The sequence below is a fragment of the Ornithodoros turicata genome, unplaced genomic scaffold (assembly GCF_037126465.1).
Source record: "Ornithodoros turicata isolate Travis unplaced genomic scaffold, ASM3712646v1 ctg00001253.1, whole genome shotgun sequence".
Lineage (NCBI taxonomy): Eukaryota > Metazoa > Arthropoda > Arachnida > Ixodida > Argasidae > Ornithodoros > Ornithodoros turicata.
Genome location: NW_026999520.1, coordinates 22,362 through 41,577, shown reverse-complemented (window position 1 = coordinate 41,577; position 19,216 = coordinate 22,362). Strand labels below are relative to the sequence as shown.

The following is a 19,216-nucleotide window of genomic DNA, read 5'->3' as shown; positions in this document are numbered from 1 at the left end:
ATAATTTTATAGGACAGTGCCCTGATAATCTGGGGCTGACGATGGTGCAGTAATTTTGCTGTTTTGCTGACGATTCCGAATACATAGAAGCACATGTGAGCTTGCCATGAATTTACTTTTTTTAGCAACTATAGCAGTACTCCGTTACTTTAAAAAAGAAGTGTCGATACCGGTATTTCGATAATTGTCACTAAAGCAACGAGTATCGGTATATCGTGGTACCATATTTCGCTAACGGGTACAACACAGCCCCCAAGGAAGTATTCAGAGTCTGACACACTTTCAGATGGTGATGGCCGGCCTACAATCGATTTTGAAACATGATCACTGTGCAACGGGGAGTATAATGGAAGCGCGCGTAATATATTTTTCGTAATTTTTCGAAGCTGTAATGCGACCGCGCGCGTCGATGGCCAGTGACTGCACATTTACGATAGGGTTGGTGTGTTCTGCTAGTTTCAACTTGTCCCTGAGCATTAACATAGTTGTTCTAAACCACCTTGTGGGGCACCTCTTAGAATATGCGTTTATGCTTGAGAACTGATAGAAAACATACGAGAGTGCGGCCCGTGGACCCCACTCACTCTGAAGGTCGTCTGCTCCCGCAGGTGCACTAGCTTGCGCAAAAGCAGACGATTCCTGTATGTTATCACGGACTTCCCCGCAGGGCGACGTTGCCGATCTTATTGTTGCCAACACAAATCGCGTCATGCTCTGCAATCTTTATCAATTTAATTCGGTTATTTAATAACCTTGACATGCTTTGTCGGGCAAATTTGCAGTATTCCATTTTCAACAATGAGCAGTCGAATGGTACACTTCTTAAAAGGGGCAGGGGTACTAGACCGTCCCTTTCACGGGACAATGTTCCCCTCAATGCGCGTAATGAACGAGCTGTAGAACCGGCTGCTGCTTATGCGTCACTCTTTGACGGGCTGTGAAATTCAGAACGGGTGTTTGACTTGCGTCTTGCCGTATATGGTGGGGCAAAACAGACACGTTGTCTTTCTCGTACTCTCCATGCCCATATTGTTCTGTATCATCAAGATGAAATTCAGAAACCCTTTGACGGTCACTTCCACGTACAGAAGACCGGTTCTGAGCGCGCAGTGTTGCTGATGTTGTGTGTCTGTGTTCTCTTCCGTCCTGTTACATTATCCATCAAGTCCGCTACATTAGGCAGCGGCGATTGCTAAGGCTAACACACCGGTCCCCGGGGCTCTCTCGGAAGCAATTAGTCGCCGCATTCAGGACGCGGTGGTCATGTCCGAAAGGTTGCAGGATATGCCTGTCATTCTCCTGCAATAACCAGAGCTACCTCTTCTGCGTAAAACGACTGGCTCACTGATATGGTGTCTGACGAAATTCGGATTCAGAGAGAGCGCCATCAGATCCTCGTATCATGCGAGAGAATTCTCCGAGCTTTCGCAAGTGGCCGTACGGGCAACGGTAGCGGCAAATTTGGTTCTGTTAATGTCGCGCAGAGCAGAATAAATGTTCCCTCAAGCACGCTTGAATACCGTGTAAGGTATAATATAATTTTTTAAAAAAAGGTAAGAAAACCCATGAAAGTAGACGCAATCACTTTTCGAATTACTTGTACATAAGACATCATTCGTGTTGCAATACATGAAAGTAGTTTTCGATTCCGCAACTGTTCGTGTATGAAGCAAGGGACGCCTGTACGAAACGTACACGGCAGATCACAATTTCATTTTTTATTGTCCTCTGGAGCTATACCGGCTGTTAAATCCACGGGCTAAATAATTCGCGGACGGATGCACCAATCTACGAACTCTCTTCCTCACAAGTATCTGTCCCATTCTGCGCACCGTGTGAATAAGTAGAGGAGCTCATTAGTTAAATAAATACAAATCCACCCCCCTCAAAAAAAAGAAAAAAAAAGAAAGAAACATAGCTTATAAAGCAGGGCCTTGTCGGCATTAAAATAGGTGCTACGCCTTTCGGGACATTCAGTGCCGCTGAAGCAGGTCATCTGTTGCAGTAATTAATTTGTTTCGGTTCACATATTATTGTCGCGGATGGTCGCAGTGAAGCGCAAAAGGAGGCTCTTCCACTTCGTACACCAATGAATTAGTCCTTATGAGCTTCACCGCGACGAGACGCGACAAAATAAATGCGTCCGAAACGTAACCGTAACAACCGAAACGTAAAGCGAAACAAATTAATTAGAGCAACAAATGACCTGCTTCGGTGGCAGATTTTTTTCTCTAAAAGTTGTGAGTGCCCCCTACTCATTCAGACGGCGCACAGCCACGTAAAAAAATGTTCGCGAAATATTTATCCGGGGGTTTATCCCGGGGTTTTGTTACAATACCCTGAACGAACATTTCGTCCTTGTCTTCTAGACCCGACGCGCGACGCGTCCTGTGAGACGATACAGGGTACGTATGCTCGTTTGCTTCATGTCTACCACCAAACCATGGAACTATGTGTGACAACCTGTTCGAGATAATCTGCTTCAAACATACGACACGGAAGAATCCGCCGTTCTCCATGCTCGTTCTCCGTGCTTCTTGCGTACTGCATGGAGTCGCTGCTACTGGACCGCTCAAATTCTCGCTCTCGTTGGTCTCTGTTCCTAGCTAATGCAGACTGAGAAATAACTCGCGCCTTGACTGCACAGAGGGCACCCCTTCCACTTGCGCTCCAACATGCTCTTTCACTCTTAAAAATGAACTTCAATGGACCTAAAAGTAAGGAGAAATGGGCTACCATGTTGGGGAAGAAGCCCCGCATAATTTACGCTGGCGAAATACGTCCATCTCTTGGCGTTATGACGACGGAAATATGTCGGCAAGCGGCAAAACGACATGTAAACAAAGTCACATGACCTCAAAGTGACGTTTCCTACGACGTGCGACCAGGACAAGAATGCAGTTTTCCCAAAACTTCATTCCTTCATTCCACTTGACTTCATTCCACTGGGGTCAGGAGCTGAGCTTTGCCGTATAACACACCCTCAGTGTCTCATAAGCAGGGTTGTTAAAGTTACTTTTCAAAAGTAACTAAGTTACAGTTACAGATACTCGGCTTCGAAAGTAATTAAGTTACAGACAGAAAAAAATACTGAGATACAGTTATAAATACTTTGGAAAAGTATCCGACTACGGGTGGAGTTACTTTTTGCAATTCTGTACGCAGACCATATCTTTCGCCTTTGGCTCATGATAGGTGTCACTCTAGAGCCACAGAGAAAACTCTTCTTGGGTAATCGTACATAATTGCAGGCAAAACATTGAAAGGAACGTCTAAACTGGGGGTAACCGAGACAGGGACAGGTGAGACGCTCAGAAACTTCGTCTTGTGCTCACAGCGGAGATACTTCAGCTCAAGATTCCCGTTCTCCTTCGTTCTGATGACTTTAAAGTGCTCTCGATATTGTGGCCACGGTACCTCTGACAGAACGGAGGCACCTTTGCTCGGGCTACTCGCAGTTACAGCCTCACAGACGGCGTCCGCGCCCGAGGTGGCGTCGGCGCCTTCAAACTCGGCCATTCTCTTCACTACCGCTCAGAATCTCACTTGCGAGTGCGAGGGCGTGAGCACGTGCAGGAAGGGCGAGGAGGAGTGGAGCTCGTGCCTGGTGTCGGCTTGGGAGCCTCGACGAGTTCCTGCTGCTTCTCATGCGCATGGAGGATCCCTAGTGTCGGCGCACCCTTTGCGCCACCTCCTTCTCGGCGACGGTGTTGCGTCGTTTTTACTCAAAAAATACTCAAAAAGACAGATAAAAGTTATTGAAAAAGTAATGAAGTTACAGTTAGAAGTACGTGTTTGAAAATGTATCTAATATTTCCTCAAGATACATAAAAAGTATCTAAGTACGCGCACTCAGATACTTTTACTCAGTTACTTAACAACCCTGCTTACAAGTGTCACAAAAAGGCGTGCGTCTCCCATTTTCAACAAGTCAGCGGAGAGAAGGATGTCACTCGGATTTGTAGTTGGCTAGGAGTGTGTTATTTGGTGGTGTTCATTTTTATGAGTGAAGGGTAAGGTGGTGCAAGGCGAGACAAATTTGCGATCGAACGCGAAATTTTAATTTTCCTAACTAGACATGGACACGTTCTGAGTGGTCTAGAACTTCTGACCTGCAAAAGCAGAACCGACGAAGCGGTCTAAAATACGCACACAACAAGAAATTCAATGTAAATAAACAATACAATGTCAATATCAATACACTGTCAATACAATACAATACAATGCCATTGTCATTGCCATTGTGTCATCTCCCCCAAACCTCGGGGGAAGATGAGACACGCCCTGGTAACCCAAGCAGTTAAGCCCGTGGGCCCCTACACAACCTTTCCTGATGAACAACCTCACGTGATGTGCAATAAAAGCATACAGTACCCGGTGCTATTTTGCCCCGCCGTCCTTTGCAAACAAGACACTGCCAGTCTGTGTCGCTGGTCGGTCGCTTCTGTGTGGCACTCCTGCTTTGCGCAAGATGTATTTGAAAACAGGAAAATCTTCTGGAAAATGCCGAGTCAATATGATAAAAAAAAAAAAGAAATCGTTTAGGAGCAAGCAAAAAGCCACCTAATAGTTGACTTAACCGTCTCTGAATTGCATTAAATTTAATTTGCATTCAATTAAAATAACGCTAAATGGTCCCGTGTTGCCTGTTGCATATTATCGGATGCCTAAATTTTTCTGTTCGACACAGAATAACCCATATTCTGCATATATCTAGATAAATGTAAATGTACTACATTCGTGTAAGTGGCCGGGGCCCATCCGAGTAAAATGATGTCACGCGGACCTGCTCTGGCCTTGGCGGTATAACTTTTGCCCAATTTTCCCCCCTTATACTTCCGAAAATCTTACTCTGTACGTTCTGCTCTGTTCTTTCAGGATCTGGCTTTTGATACTGCTTTTACTCAGCGCAGGAGTAATTTGTGAGTATTTACTAGAGGCCCAGTAAGAATCTGTCCACTTACACTCGGTTTTTGATTTCTTGAGAGGAACTTGCTGTGCGTCTCATATACTTTGTGCGACTACTAGCTATGCGGCCACTACTAGTTGTACAAGCTATGCGGCGCATTGTCGGTAGAAAAAAGGCCCGTTGTCGACCATTTTGAAGAGGTGTCCCCACTATATCCCGTGTAATCACACGGTGTCGGTGGTGTGTCTACACGGGGTGATGTGAAACCAGTGTCGGTTTCTCCAAGACGGGCTAAAAAAGTGCAGTCTTGCAAATTCCTGGCGTTCGGCGTGCCACCTGAACATGCGACACTGCTACGCCAATCGAACACTAACTCCTCTGGACCTGGCAAAACAAGTGGCCACGCATTTTCAACCACCCGTAGTGCCCATATATCAGTGTATTTACCATACAGGGTGTTTCATTTAAATCCCTGGTCTGAATAATCCGCGAACGGGTGCGACAGTTCAACTCTGTACCGCCTACAGGCTGCGTACTGTCGGAATGAGTGCCATGAGTGCTCGTTAATTAATACAAAATTTAAACTCGTGAAAAAACAGGGCTCCATTTGGCACTTTTTCTTTTATTTTCTTCCTGTCTTCTTATTATTCTGTTATTCTTTCCTGTCTTCTTTTATTTTCTTCCTGCATATTGCTGATGTGATGTGATGTTCAAGCAAGACGACCTGATGTTCAAGCAAGGAGGCCACTGGCTTTAAGTTCCCATAAGCCCTTGCGTGCCACAGGTGGCGCCTGCGATCCCAATGAAGGCTTCTGAGGGATCTCAGGCGGTTGCTATTTTGTGGTCTATTTTTGAAGCATGATGTGGGCAAGCTAACGCTTGTCCCATCCTACAGTTGGCGATACAAGACGACCTTGTTGACAGGACAACACGACAGGTTGCTCTGAGTCTGCAACTTGAACATCGTTATGGCTACCCGATACCAGCTACACCATTTCTACGCAGTTGGTTGTGCTGTGGACATACAATACAACCGCAACCTTTATAATCAACATGCTAGCTTGACACTGCTGGCAGCGAATCATGAACACACTGGTGTAACATAAGCAAAAATAAGGCAGACCGCTGTTCCATCTTGTACATTTCCACATCTTGTATATTCAACGTGCTGAACATGTTAGCATGCAAAAGCTGACAATGAACCAAGATATGAGCCAGTATAGGATCATGAACACACCGGTGTGATCCATGCAAAAACAAGGTAGGCGAACAAGTTGCAAACCACCTGCCACAAGAGCACAAGCTCACACACACAGGCTCTTACGCATTTGTCAAAGTTACATCTTTTATACTAACATGTTGGACATGTTCGTGTCTTCCCAATTCGCCTATTCCCATTTCTGCTAATGCGTTTTAGCGGATTATCTCGCAATCCCATAAGAGGTTCACCAACTTCCAACTAGAGGGTGTCCCATTTGGCCCATTTGGCATTATGCTGAGTCACTTGCACATCGCCCACTGATCAGTGTCACGTGATGAAAGGTGGTGGTCCACTGGAGTGATGCCAAAAGCCACTTTCGCATCTTCACATAACTTTACAACCTCACTGGCTCTATCCAAGCATAGTATTGCGTGTAATACATTTTTTGCACTTCCTGAAAAGTAAATGCAAGAAATTTTGTCGGAAAGTCAAACTTGATTACGCATCCGCAACTTGCCGCCCTTTGCTGGTGTTATTCAAGTGTGCTGTCAAAAGACACTTTACCTGTTTCAGGTAAACCTCTTGCAGGTTTGCCTGTTATAGTTTGTTTCTGCGTGCTTAATTCATGCGGTCTGCTACAGGTCACGTGCACAGGGACCACGCCACGACCATTTGGTTGGTCACGGTGTATCGTTGGCCATGCCCGTCGTATTCCCTCCTCTCAAGTTTTCTTTATTTTTCTGAAGTTACCAAAAACCCAAAAACCTGAGAGAACTGACGTTCTGAGGCTGGAACAACATAGAAGGGAGAAATACATACAAAACCTCAAATTGCTTAAGAAATTAACGATGAAAGATGAAAGTCACTGAAAAGGTTAGCCACCTGTAGGACTTGAACCTACAGGGCTAACCTTTACAGTGACTTTCATATTTCACCCAAAAACCTGTCTCTTCATTCCAAGTCCAATTCCTTGAGTCCTCACGAGACCCAGTGTCCCTGCTAGTGATTCTCCAAAGTGGTAGCAGGACCCTTTCCGTGTCCAGTCTATATGGAAACTTATCCCTTTTTTAAGTTGAATCTATTATATATATTATATTCTCGATATTTATTTATTTGGTTTTATTAGTGGTATTGCAGACGCTTTCGTTTGCAAATGTAAAGGGACCTTGTTTCGTACAAGGTAAGGTCGTCGTCGGACGACCCCATTCATTTCTTGCACACGTCACTGTAGGAGCGGGGCATGTAAATAGCGGCCACTTGTCGATAGTACCGTTTCGCCTTATGAAAGTGCACCCGCAGCCCTCTTTTTGCCTAACGCACTCATCCCTCCCGCATCCTTAGTCCGATAATACGGATTAGGCGAAATGGAAATAGGCGAAATGGCATGTAACCGACATGTTACCACTCAACCCCTGACACCGAATTCAAATGTGAGCTAGTATGGGCTCATCACTGACGTGACATGAGCGGTTCCTGTCTTACGTTGAGAAACGTTCAAGAAACGTAACTTGAGGAATGCACATAAATAAATACATCAATGATGATAAGGCCTTATTCTACGCAGAGGCATGATCTTTGATGCGTACTTATGGGATGGCATTGAAAGGGACTTTTTCAACGTAGATCAGCCTGTCCTTGATTTTCACATTTGCTGCAGGTGCAATGACATGGAAGGAATGCCTTCGCTTATCACTTTGACAACCTCCTGCCACTTGTTCGAATGGATACTGAGAGTAGCTGCCTTCAGAAGGGTATCCTAGTCGCGATGCTTACGACCAAGTGCCCAAGCCCTGAAATTTTGCATGGTGTACCATTGCACACACATGTTTGCATGCAAACAAAAAACTGTGCAACAAAGGTACACCTTTACAGCCTGTGTACGTGACGGTAGGGCGAATTGTGCGGACAACACATCGCCTATTCCCTTAGACAAAGATATCCCCATTCTATAGACAATAGTGTAAGTTGAGAATCTCATGCCGGTTATCGTTCGATCCAGCCGCTGTATCAAAGAAACGAAGCGCAGCAGACACTGTTCCCGACGTGCGCAAAAATCGGGGAAGAGCGCATGTTTTGTGATGCAGCGTCATCCGGCGTCGTCACTGTCTACAGCCATAGAGTATATGTGCTCGTAAGCCTCTTGCGGCGAGCGGTGGCTACAGACACACCTGCAACGTTTGTACAATTTAGAATTCAGAAGCGGTGTCACGATCAGGATCAGGAAACGCATAAAAGTGCGCATTTGTCGATGGGTTAATCATTCATTTCCACTGGCTGGCCATCGTTGTCGTGGCCATCGTTAAGGTCATCGACGTCTCCTAATTCAATCGGCCTGATCTTCACCGCTCAGTGATATGGACCTGTCACTACCGCCAAATTCGCTGTCAGACATTGCGACGTGGCGCATGGCAACTTCCAATCGCAAACAACACTTTCGTTATTCGGTCGCCCCAACCTTCCACCGTGGTCACCGTATAACGATGTCAATCCCGTCGTTGCATGAGAGGGAGTTAATCGAGCTGCAGCTTCCAGCGTCTGCTATTACGGCATATTTCTGTACATTTTTCGAAAACCACGTCGTTGTTTTGGATGCAACTTTCGCGACTATGTTCCTGTAGCACCCGTGATATAGCTTCCGCTAAGTTTCGGAATCAGTCGATCTGTGCGAGACCATCCCTCAACTGGAACATCCTTTATAGCACGCTCGTAGCCAGTCATCCGGGGGCGGGGGGTTGTAGCCATTTTCGTGGCTTCTTTGTGCAGGGAAACCCTGTTGCACGGTCCCAGCAAGCTCAACGCAGCCTATAGTGTGGAATGCGTTGTATTCATTCCACGAATTATTTTTTTCACTCTTTCAGTCTTGATCATTGTTCGGGATGAGCGTGCACCGATCAACAGTAAGTATTATTTACTACAGGGACCCGATAACGCTCGGAATGTTCGCAGAAGAACACGTAGTGAATCACGAGCCGAAGTGATGCGCAGTTAACGCGCGTTATGGAATAACATGTTGAAGATGAGGCCCCAGGGCGTTCGTTTCTTTCTTCCTCCCTTAAAGCTGTGAAGGGTACACGGAGGGAGTGTTCGGCGGCATCAGAGGGATCGAGATCCTTTCCAAGAGAGCGTAAAACTACAACATTGCAATTCGCCTTCACTTTCAAAATCTGGGAGAAAAGCGCAGATTGCCTCCTGTTCCGCTTGCGCCCCTATTCAAACAATTTTTTTTAGGTATTTCGTCGTAGAGTAGTGACATATTCTCTCCGTAAGGATGTCCTCCTGACAGCAAGTAATACGTGAAAACGAGCACACTGTAGCTTTGCCTCTATGCGTAAGCTAATGTCTTACTAGAGGTTACTAATGACCTTCTCATCGACTTCTCTGAGCTGCCAAAGATTTGCAGCCGAGTGCAACTGCCAAAACCGGGGCTGCTGGTAACATTCCGAACCTGTTGCTTGCACTGTTTGCAAGTAATTCGTAGCGATCTATATTTATTGCTCTGCTTTTGGGATGACTTTATTTGGGCACTTTTGCATTAATGCATTATGCCTTAATTAATTGATTAATACTTAAGGGGTGTACATCATACACCTGTTTTCAACCAGCCCTCACGATGTCATTCTCTATTACTGGCCAGTGTTCCCGTATTGTCAATCTACATCGACGAATTCTTCACGAGACTGGTTGCGAATGATGTCAGACAACCAATGAAAAACGAACGCTTTGTGGGCGAGACTTCTCTTAGTATAGATGCATGATGATGAGGTGATGAAGATATCGGTGCTCTGCTCGCGGAAAGACACTATAACTGCTTTGGGGAGTTTGTTGGACGTGTGCGCAGTATTTCGCGTTCAGCGCGTTTGCTGTGAAACCGGGTGTTATTTTGTCACCAAACCAGAAGCGGTGAAAACTGCATGTTTACAATTCAGAGAGCAACACTGAAGCTTCAGTTGAATAGCATGCCACTGAGTCTCGCATTAGGCCCTTTCTCTAACACATCTAATATGTCTGCAATCATTTTACAAGTCGTTGTCGTTCATCCACCTGCTTGAGCTCCTCTAGCCCCAGTGACTTTTGAATAAGTGCAGAATAGTAGAACCTAAATAGCGTGTTGTCGAATGAGTGAACTGCTATCCCCGCCTCCTATATGTGTAGTGTCATGTGTGCGTATGTCACACATATTGAAGTAGTGTATGGCAATTTCATATTACTGCGTATTACAACCTGAAGTCTTCGAGGTAAGAATAGGGTAAATATTAAACATGTGCTATAAATTCCGGAAGACCTTCCTGTCTGCTAAATTCGGAAGCAGGTTTATTTACTCGAACTAGCTATGTACCGATTTAGCACAAACAGTGATGCAACTGCATTTCCTGCCAAACAGGTTAGTGTGCACCCTACAAACGTCTCAGCGAGGTCAATTTCACCCAAAAGAGGCATCCCTCAATTCGGGTTGCCAATTCGAGGAAGAATCCGTTCAGCCGTTAAACATTAGGATCAATGCAAACCGCAAAGTTCTACTGCTGATGTAACGCCTTGTTAGTCGACAGCAGGCAAACGCACGAACCGTATGTGAAACAAGGGAAATGGTGTAGGGTGTCTCCAGTGTAGGGTGTAGGGTGTCCAATGTAGGGTGTCTCCATGAACCTTATGTATTTCCTGGCTGTTGCTCTTCTTCGATGCATTTGTGCATCTTTTTTACGTGTAATAATTCCTAAAATGTATTCGTTCCTACTTTAGCCCCGGCAAGTACAGGCAAGTACACCTGATGTCAATCTCGTTGTATTCAGGGGCGTCAGATGTGGTCTGCTTTATAGCATTTATATGATAAGGCTACATGCCGCGTTTGGAGTCAGTGCCGTGTTAGTGACTTATACGATCGCGTGTTGACGTAAACTCCCGATAGCACCTTGGGGCACTATCGCGAAGACGTCGCGAAAAGCCTTCTGAAATGGGTTTCTTTAGTGCGCTTCATTGCGAGCTTAGCAAGTAAGTGCATTGGCCATCGTTGCAACAAGCCTTAAACAATGTTCATCTCTACCTTTCGCGACTTGGAATGGACCTTTCGCCCGAAAAGTGCGTAGAGTTCCCTTTCCCTATCCATAATTTCACTCTTTGGGTGGGTGCAAAAAAGTTCGAGCCTGTGCGCTCCCATCACTTCCTTGGTGTAGCACTGGACTCGAACCTGCGCTGGGCTCGCCACATTAAGCACCTTGAAACGAAAGTGCAGCACTGGCTTCGTGGAATACAAGATCTTTCTGGCTTGGGCTGGAACTGTGATCAACGCTCACTTCTAGCCGTTCACGCGGCTTTGGTGAGGGCGACTGTGCTTTACAGCCGCCCTCTCTTGCACAGAGTGTCTACAACATCATTAAATATCCTTCGGACCCTATTCGCGCGAAGCCTTCGTCGCTGCCTTTGAGTTCCAAGAATGGCTGAAACAAGCAAGCCCTACCTGAAGCTGGTGAACTCCCGGTGGAGGTCCTCCATGAGCGAGAAACGGCTCGACAATTCCTACGTTTGCGTGCGCACATACCCCGTCACCCACTCTTCAGGAAAATTTGATACCGTCCTGAAAGTGATTTCCATCGCGTCGCGCAGAGGACACGCTAGGCTCCCAGTGATTTCATAGCTAAGGACGTCACATCGTCGACCGCACACTGGTCCCTGCCTGTGCCACCCACCTTAGCACGTCTTCCGGACCTCCGGGACCGCAGAGACAAGGTTCCCCCTCAAGTCCTTCGAGCCCAGCTATATACTGTCGCATAGACGCAAAGCTTTCTACCTCTGCCGCCGCATACACCGATGGCGCATCTAAAATGGCAAGTCCGCGTCGGCGTTCGTCGCCCCATCCGAAGCCGTAGTTGACGGTTGTCGCCTTTCGCATGAACCCTCATCCACAGCTGTGGAACTTTATGCCACACTCTTCTTTCTGCAGCACATCGTTCAATTTACCGCACGGAATTGGGTGGTATTCACTGACTCAACATCTGCCCTGCAAGCAATTGAAAATTCTGGCATCCGAGGTTCCTCCGCACCGTTGGTTATGGATGTGTTAATGGCTTACAAACTCGTCTACGAGGCAGGGCACAGGCTCGTTCTCCATGGGTTCCAGTTCATTGCAGTGTCGAAGGCAATGAACAGGCTGACAGTACCGCTGAAGCAGCTCTCTCGTCTCGGACACAGACGTGGACTGCTGAGTGGAGATCGCCGGTTCGTGCTTCGTCGCCTCGTGACTCCTCTGGCTACTCCCCAGCGGACCGCTGACATCCCCCCCCCCCCCATGCTGAGCAGAGTTGATTCAGCGCTCGCTTTCCGCATGTCTGCACATATCCCTCGTCAAGATGACACATTAGTTCATGAAATGTTGAACATGAGAGTGGCTTTCATCTTTGATCATCGAATGTGCCTCGATGTGGCCTTCACAGCACCGCTTGAGACAAGTTGCCTCTTCCCACGGCAAGCACTGCGCTGCTGTTGAAGATCTAGAGCACATTTTTCTCCATTCCCCACTCTACCAACCTTCCCGAACCTACCATAACGAGCTCGACTCCTGCCCCCTCTCTCTCACGAAATTGCTTGGTCCTGGCCACATCCAGCGCTCTAACGCTCTGCCCTCAAGGCTCTTCCCTAAGAAACATTGTCATGCCTGAGATATCGGACGGTTATCACACCGGGACTGGCAGGACGTCCACGGGAGGGCGAAATCGGTCCTCTGGGTACCCCCCCCCCAATTGGTTAAAATGGGACTCTCACATGTCCGTACGATAAATTTTTGGTTGTTCCTAGGAGGTCATCAAGGACCGATGTAGGAGAGTGTGATGACACAGCAGAGACATAGTCTAGCATCGTTTTATTTTACCTCATTTCCTTTCATCAGAAACCATAACGTGGTGCGTTGCTACCTATACGGCAATGCTTTTCCCGCGAGATATGTAGCCGGAAGAATAGTAACAGTCGTCGTAATGTGGCTCGATTCTATCGTTAAAAGGTTTCCAGTGCAGTAGTAGAGAACATAACGCTTCTAGCAGCTTCAAAAGTTTTGCGAACGTCTGTCTTATGTCCATCCCCAGACGAGGAACAGGGAACCGTTAGAGAACCATATGTGATTATCATGTGGCATCATACGTATTGTTCACACAACAGCCTCTCGAGTCGCTCGAGGAATAGAATGGACACGCGATTCTACCCAGTAATGGTCGTGCATTGCGAGGAATTAGCTGCGTAATGCGGTCTGGGTGGGCGGGCTTACGGTGACATGTTGTTGATGAATATGGGTTTAGGAGCCAAGTCCAGAGCTGCTTGCGGGCCCGACTCCAAGGAAGCAAAGTTGTTAGTGTAGTGTATTGTCAATTGCTAGTTGCCCGCAACTTTCGACCGAAGGTTAAGTTCATAATTTTGAAAAGTTGCAGCAAACTGCTAGATATACTTGCCCGTGCACATTTGAGGCCGATGCGATCGGTTTGTTTGTCATCAACGCAACTTAAAGACAATCACAATTTCGACCAGATAAAATCACCGGCGATCCTGCAAAGGCAGCTAAGCGGCCATCATGTGCAGGGGTGGATCTAGGATTTTCCCGTGGGTGGGTCCGCTATGGACAAGTGCCACGTGCGTACTGGGATTTGCCCATTGAACAGCATCTTCAAGTCTGGGATTTGGAGGGTGTAGACCCCTAGACACCCCTAGATCCCCGCCTGGTCATATGATTGGGAGACATAAGCCAAATGGATCCTTCAGGTGGACTGAAATCGATTGATTGTTCTTCCGCAGGAACGAGTACTACCACAGAAGACGACTACCTGACTAAGTCGCACGGTAAGTGCTTCAGGCATTGTTCCTGGACGTACCGACCTGCAGAGGGGATGGGGGTACGCAGTGGCATCGGAACTATTTTTCTACTAAGGGAGCCGGGAAAAAAAAGTTGCAGTAAACTGCTAGATATACTTGGCAGTGGACATTTGAGGGCGATGTGGTCGGTTTGTTTGTAATCAAAGCAATACTTAAACGAAACTTAAAGACAATCACAATCACGACCAGATAAAATCACCGGCGATCCTTGCAAAGGCAGCTAAGCGGCCATCATGTGCAGGGGCGGATCTAGGATTTTCCCATGGGTGGGTCCGCTATGGACAAGTGCCACGTGCGTACTGGGATTTGCCCATTGAACCGCATCTTCAAGTCTGGGATTTGGAGGGTGTAGACCCCTAGACACCCCTAGATCCGCGGCTGGTCATATGATCGGGAGACATAAGCCAAATGGATCCTTCAGGTGGACTGAAATCGATTGATTGTTCTTCCGCAGAGCTCAGCAGCGACGAAGGAACACCAACGACGACCTGAAGCATGCAAACAACGACGAAAAGCACTCCAACAGCTACAACGCAGGGTAAGTGGTTCAGGCATTGATCCTGGGCGTACCGACCTGCAAAGGGGATGGGGGGGTACCGGTACGAGCATTTGTAGAAATTTCAGAGATAGGGGCGTTACTGCGGTGCGCTGCTACCTATACGGCAATGATTTCGCGCGAGATGTGTAGCCGGAATAGTAACAGTCGTGGTAACGTGGCTCGATCGTTGGGTTCGCAGTGCAGTGTTAGAGAACATAATGCTTAGAGCAGTTTCCAAAAGTTCCTGCGAGCGTCCATCCCCAAAATCAGGAGCGAGGATACCTTGGAGGCCGTCCGATAGGGACCTTTATTCGATTGTTGTGCGGCATGATGTGTATTGTCTACAGAATAGCCTCAGAGCGGCAATACCCTGAGGAGCAAATATTATGCTTTCAGGTACGTATGAAGATAATATACCTTGAATTCTACCATAAGCATCATCATCATCGTCATTTATTTTCCTTGAGCCCTCATGCATGCAATACAGGGGTGGTAGTACACAAATTGAAAAGGTGTTCCAGGCAAATTACGACATGTGCATAATTGTACAGCACACCTGAACTAACATTGCAGAAGTAATGTGTATGAATATGTCAGTGAGCAGATACTATAAACATAATTTACGTATCTTTTGTAGATATTTCACAAACAAGGAAATAGATCAACGAACGCTATTAGCCGCGAGAACGCGGCTTTTTCTGTGGGCTTTTTCCAGTCAAGGATATTTCTGTCCGGGTTGCCGATGCGGACTCAACAATGGAAGACTCAGCAGAAGGAGCATGAAATGTATGTCTACGCGGTAGCCGCGGCACATCACGACCGCAGGACGTGAAATCAAACGAAAATCTGGAACTATATTCCCCGGGGCTGGAAGCGGACATCGTCTGATCCTCAATCCTTTTGCCTCTTGCAATTAAACCTAGCTTTCCTGACGCGGTCTGGGGCTCAGCAAGAGCCTATCGTAGTAAGCTAGCACGGCAACGAGGACTGACAGGGGAGAATAAAAACAAAAACAAATACTGTGCTAGACTTCCAACAACATATTTATTGACTCCGAAACATGTTCCTTTTATGAATGCCTCCATTGTAATCATCCACGTGTCACATTCCAGTCTACACATCAAATCCCTTTGTCCCACTTCTCCAGGAACATTACCTCTTTATCAAATAACGTCACGGATGCCTGGCTGACGCATAGTGACCCCGTGACGTTAGTCGTTGTTGGAAGTCTAGCGCAGTGTTTGTCTTCTCCCCTGTTAGTCCTCGTTGCAGTGCTAGCTTACTACGATGGATCCATACCAAATAGCAAAATATAGCAAATTCTAAAAACACTCTACGCTCAAGAAACTTAAAATAAAACTCGTCACTCAGGCTTCTCCACAAGATGCACAAAATGATCTCTGCTCCTTAAAATCACAATCGCCAGCTACCCAACAAGTTGTACAAATCCTTAAACTCAAAATTGCTACGCAGGCAACCTAACTGAACCATTTTTACGTCAGTCTCGTCAACTTCACTTAGCTGCAGGGGTGGGGAAGTCCGAATATTCTTCGAAGAGGCCTGAGACGTCTTCTTGTCGGCTGGGTATCTTCTGGAATTTTTCTCGACGTCACAGCGTGGCACACAACACGTGCACACGTCCCAAAAATAATCTAACTGCACTGTACTGTAACCTGCACTTGACACTTCAGGCCGATTGTGGTGCCAACACCGCTGCTATTGCCGCCTCCACTATTCCCAAACTTCCCCGGCGGACAGACCGCTGCTATCCCCCTCGCGTTTACATTCTGCCGTCTTCTAGACCAACCACGGGGCGAGTCTCTCAAGTTCATCCAACAATCCTTTATAAAACCCTGTTGAACGCAGGGGCGGATCCAGGGGGGGGGGGGGTTTACACTTGCTTCCGCTGGCGCGCGCCACTGCACGCAGTTCTACCGGCACCGTCCTAGCGTAAGGCCACGACCATCTGCTCGCTGGGACATTCCATCATCACCGGTTAGGACTCGTGTGAAGGAAAAACCATCGTCCTCTACAGTACTGACAGCGACACTTCCCCGACGACAGAGCAAACACGAGCACACACACACACACCAGGACACATGACTATAAGAGTTCAACAGGAAGGAACACGCTGTCAACAACCACCTCGTCCACATGCGTCAGGCACACGCCAACGTTATGGTTTTCACGCACGCAGCTTTCGCTCGGGACGGCATCCACCCAAACCACGCAGGCGTACGAGCTATGGCACACAACTTCACTAATGGTCCATAGATTCCGCCCTGCACTGACAAACGCTCTGACACAACATCCTCAACCAGCTCACACTTTAATTGCCAGCACCGCAAACCCCCAGAACACACGATGGCATCAAAGGGACCACAACGACCACTGCACCCACGCATATACACACAGCAAACGACAACACTCCAACAACCCGCACAAACTGACACGGAAGACGACAAGCACGCTAACACAGACAAATTACATCGAGGAACACAGCGAGTCTCCACAGCCACCGACCCCACACTCTTAGCTTCGTACCCTTATAGTAAAGGCAAGAAATTTGCCAAGGAATTATCTCTAACTGTTAAACTGTTCCCTTTCGTTTCCTTTGAATAAAAGCTACGGTGCACCTCTTAAAATATCACGGTACTTTGGTACTACATATACTTAGAACCATTTTTCGGTACAAAATTTCAAAACAATCTTTGGAGCGGCACCGCACACACAGAAGGCTCAAGTGACACTCAAGTCACTCAAGTGACAGAATAACCATCCGAATAAATTTGAAAGCGTCCTCAGAGCGAAATAAATTTTGAAGGGGATGCTCAACTTTAAAGGCTGTTTTACTTTCCTAACTATACTTAAAAGAAAAATTCGTAGTTCGGGATTCTATCACACGCAATGAATCTCGCTTTCGCTATAGTGGCCCGAAGAGATGGAAATCGCTGGGGGCGAGGTCTGGACTGTAAGGGGGATGCGGCAGCAACTCCCAGCCAAGTTCCGTGTCGTGAGATGCGCAGTATGCGGACGTGCATTGTCCTGTAGGAGGAGGACTCCTTTGGTGTGAAGCCCGGCCGCTTATGCTTCAGCGCATTATGCACATCCCTGAGAACCTGGCAGTAATATGCACTATTGATGGTGGTACCACTGGGCAGAAAATCAACATGAACAACGCCAGCCCCGAAAACCGTGTTTGTCCCAGAAAACCGTGGCCATGACCTTACCCGCAGACGGGTGCTTCGAAACTTCTCGAGAGCTGGCGAGCCGGGTGCTTCCACTGTTTTGATGTGCGTTGAGACTCAGGAGTGAAAGGGTGCACCCACGTTTCATCGCACGTGATGATCCGATCAAGGAACAGCTGTCCTTCAGTGTCGAAACGGTGCCTTAGCTCTTGGGAGATTTCCAGTCTTCTCTGCCGGTCAAACACGGCAAGCTGCCTCGGAACCCAATGGGCACTAACTTTCGTAAGCTGGAGGTGTTCATGAATGAGAGTTCAACGTTCCCACAAAAAGGTCCGTCTTTCGAGCCAGTTCGAGACATGTTATCCGTCGGTCCTTGAGGATCAGGCGCTCCATAAGTTTTCTCCACAAGTGATGTTCTCATGAACTCAGACACTGGACTCTGAGCCGCCCCGGCTGGGATCGTCCTGCACTGTTGTACGGCCGTCTCGGAACCGTTTGCACCACTCAAATGCTTTGCTGCGGCTAAGTGTATCCTGGCCATACTGAGTCTGAAGCCTTCTGTGAATTTCAGATGCCTTTGTGCCTTCATACACGACAAACTTCATAACAATTCGCTGTTCGATGTACGCGCTCACCTCGTTGTTGCCGTCTTGTCCAGCACGTGTCTTCTGTTTTGTGCAAACTTTGGACCACCACATGGTGAACGCGTTGGCCTGTCGCGTGTGGAAATGACGAAAAAGAAGTAACGCGAACCATTTGTACACTCAGGAGACAAAGTCCCGGTTTGACTTGAACAGCCCTCGTAGGACGACAATGAATTTCACTGAAACTCACCTGAAGCAATTTTCAAGCTGATACATTGTATCCAATTATGTATTTCCAATGTACGATATTAAAGCATATTCTAAAAAGCATTTCTACTAAAGCATATTCGTAAAGGAAAAATACTTAACCACAATGGATTTCTATCCTATTTCATGGCACAGCATCAGATCAAGGTTATTCAAATAATGTTAAAGAAGTAACCGTGCAAATTATCAGTCAAACGGTGAAGCTGGCTGCAGTACACTACAATGTGTCACATGTAACAATATTAGTATACCTCAGTGTTTCCAAAACTGCCACATGAACCTTAGGGAGGCCGCAACGTCCGAGCGGGGGTTACACCACTAGGGGAAAAGAGAAAGCAGATGAAGTGAACGCAATATGCGACAAAACTAAGGAAACTATCTCACTGCTACTGCAATGTATTGAAATTGTTTTACAAAACTGCAAGTTCAGTTCAGCGCACAAACACGCGGGAACCGAGCAAAGGTACAGCAACGCTTTCCATCGAGTCCGTCGCATTATTTCTGTCTCACGACGAGACCCCCGAACCTACAGCATACGTCACTTGCGCACAGTCGTATGCGATTTATGTTATTGTATATGTGTCAGAGCAGAGCTCAAGCTTCCCAAACAAGCGCACGTGCACACGCGCACACACACACACACACACACAGGCACAGACGAAGAACTGTGAACAGTTTGGT

At 47.1% G+C, this 19,216-nt stretch overlaps 2 long non-coding RNA genes across 2 annotated transcripts in view; both read left to right on the top strand.

Moving 5' to 3' along the window:
- LOC135376717 (uncharacterized) overlaps positions 1-2,406 on the top strand; it is a 50,542-nt gene extending 48,136 nt beyond the window's left edge. Inside the window, exon 5 of the long non-coding RNA XR_010417821.1 lies at positions 2,370-2,406. This is a non-coding gene — a long non-coding RNA (uncharacterized LOC135376717). The remainder of the gene's footprint in view (positions 1-2,369) is intronic.
- Positions 2,407-4,877: 2,471 nt separating this feature from the next.
- Positions 4,878-14,491, top strand: LOC135376716 (uncharacterized). The gene is made up of 5 exons (XR_010417820.1): positions 4,878-4,922; positions 8,969-9,007; positions 10,848-10,862; positions 13,881-13,925; positions 14,413-14,491. It is a non-coding gene; the product is annotated as an uncharacterized LOC135376716 (long non-coding RNA).
- Positions 14,492-19,216: the final 4,725 nt, after the last annotated feature.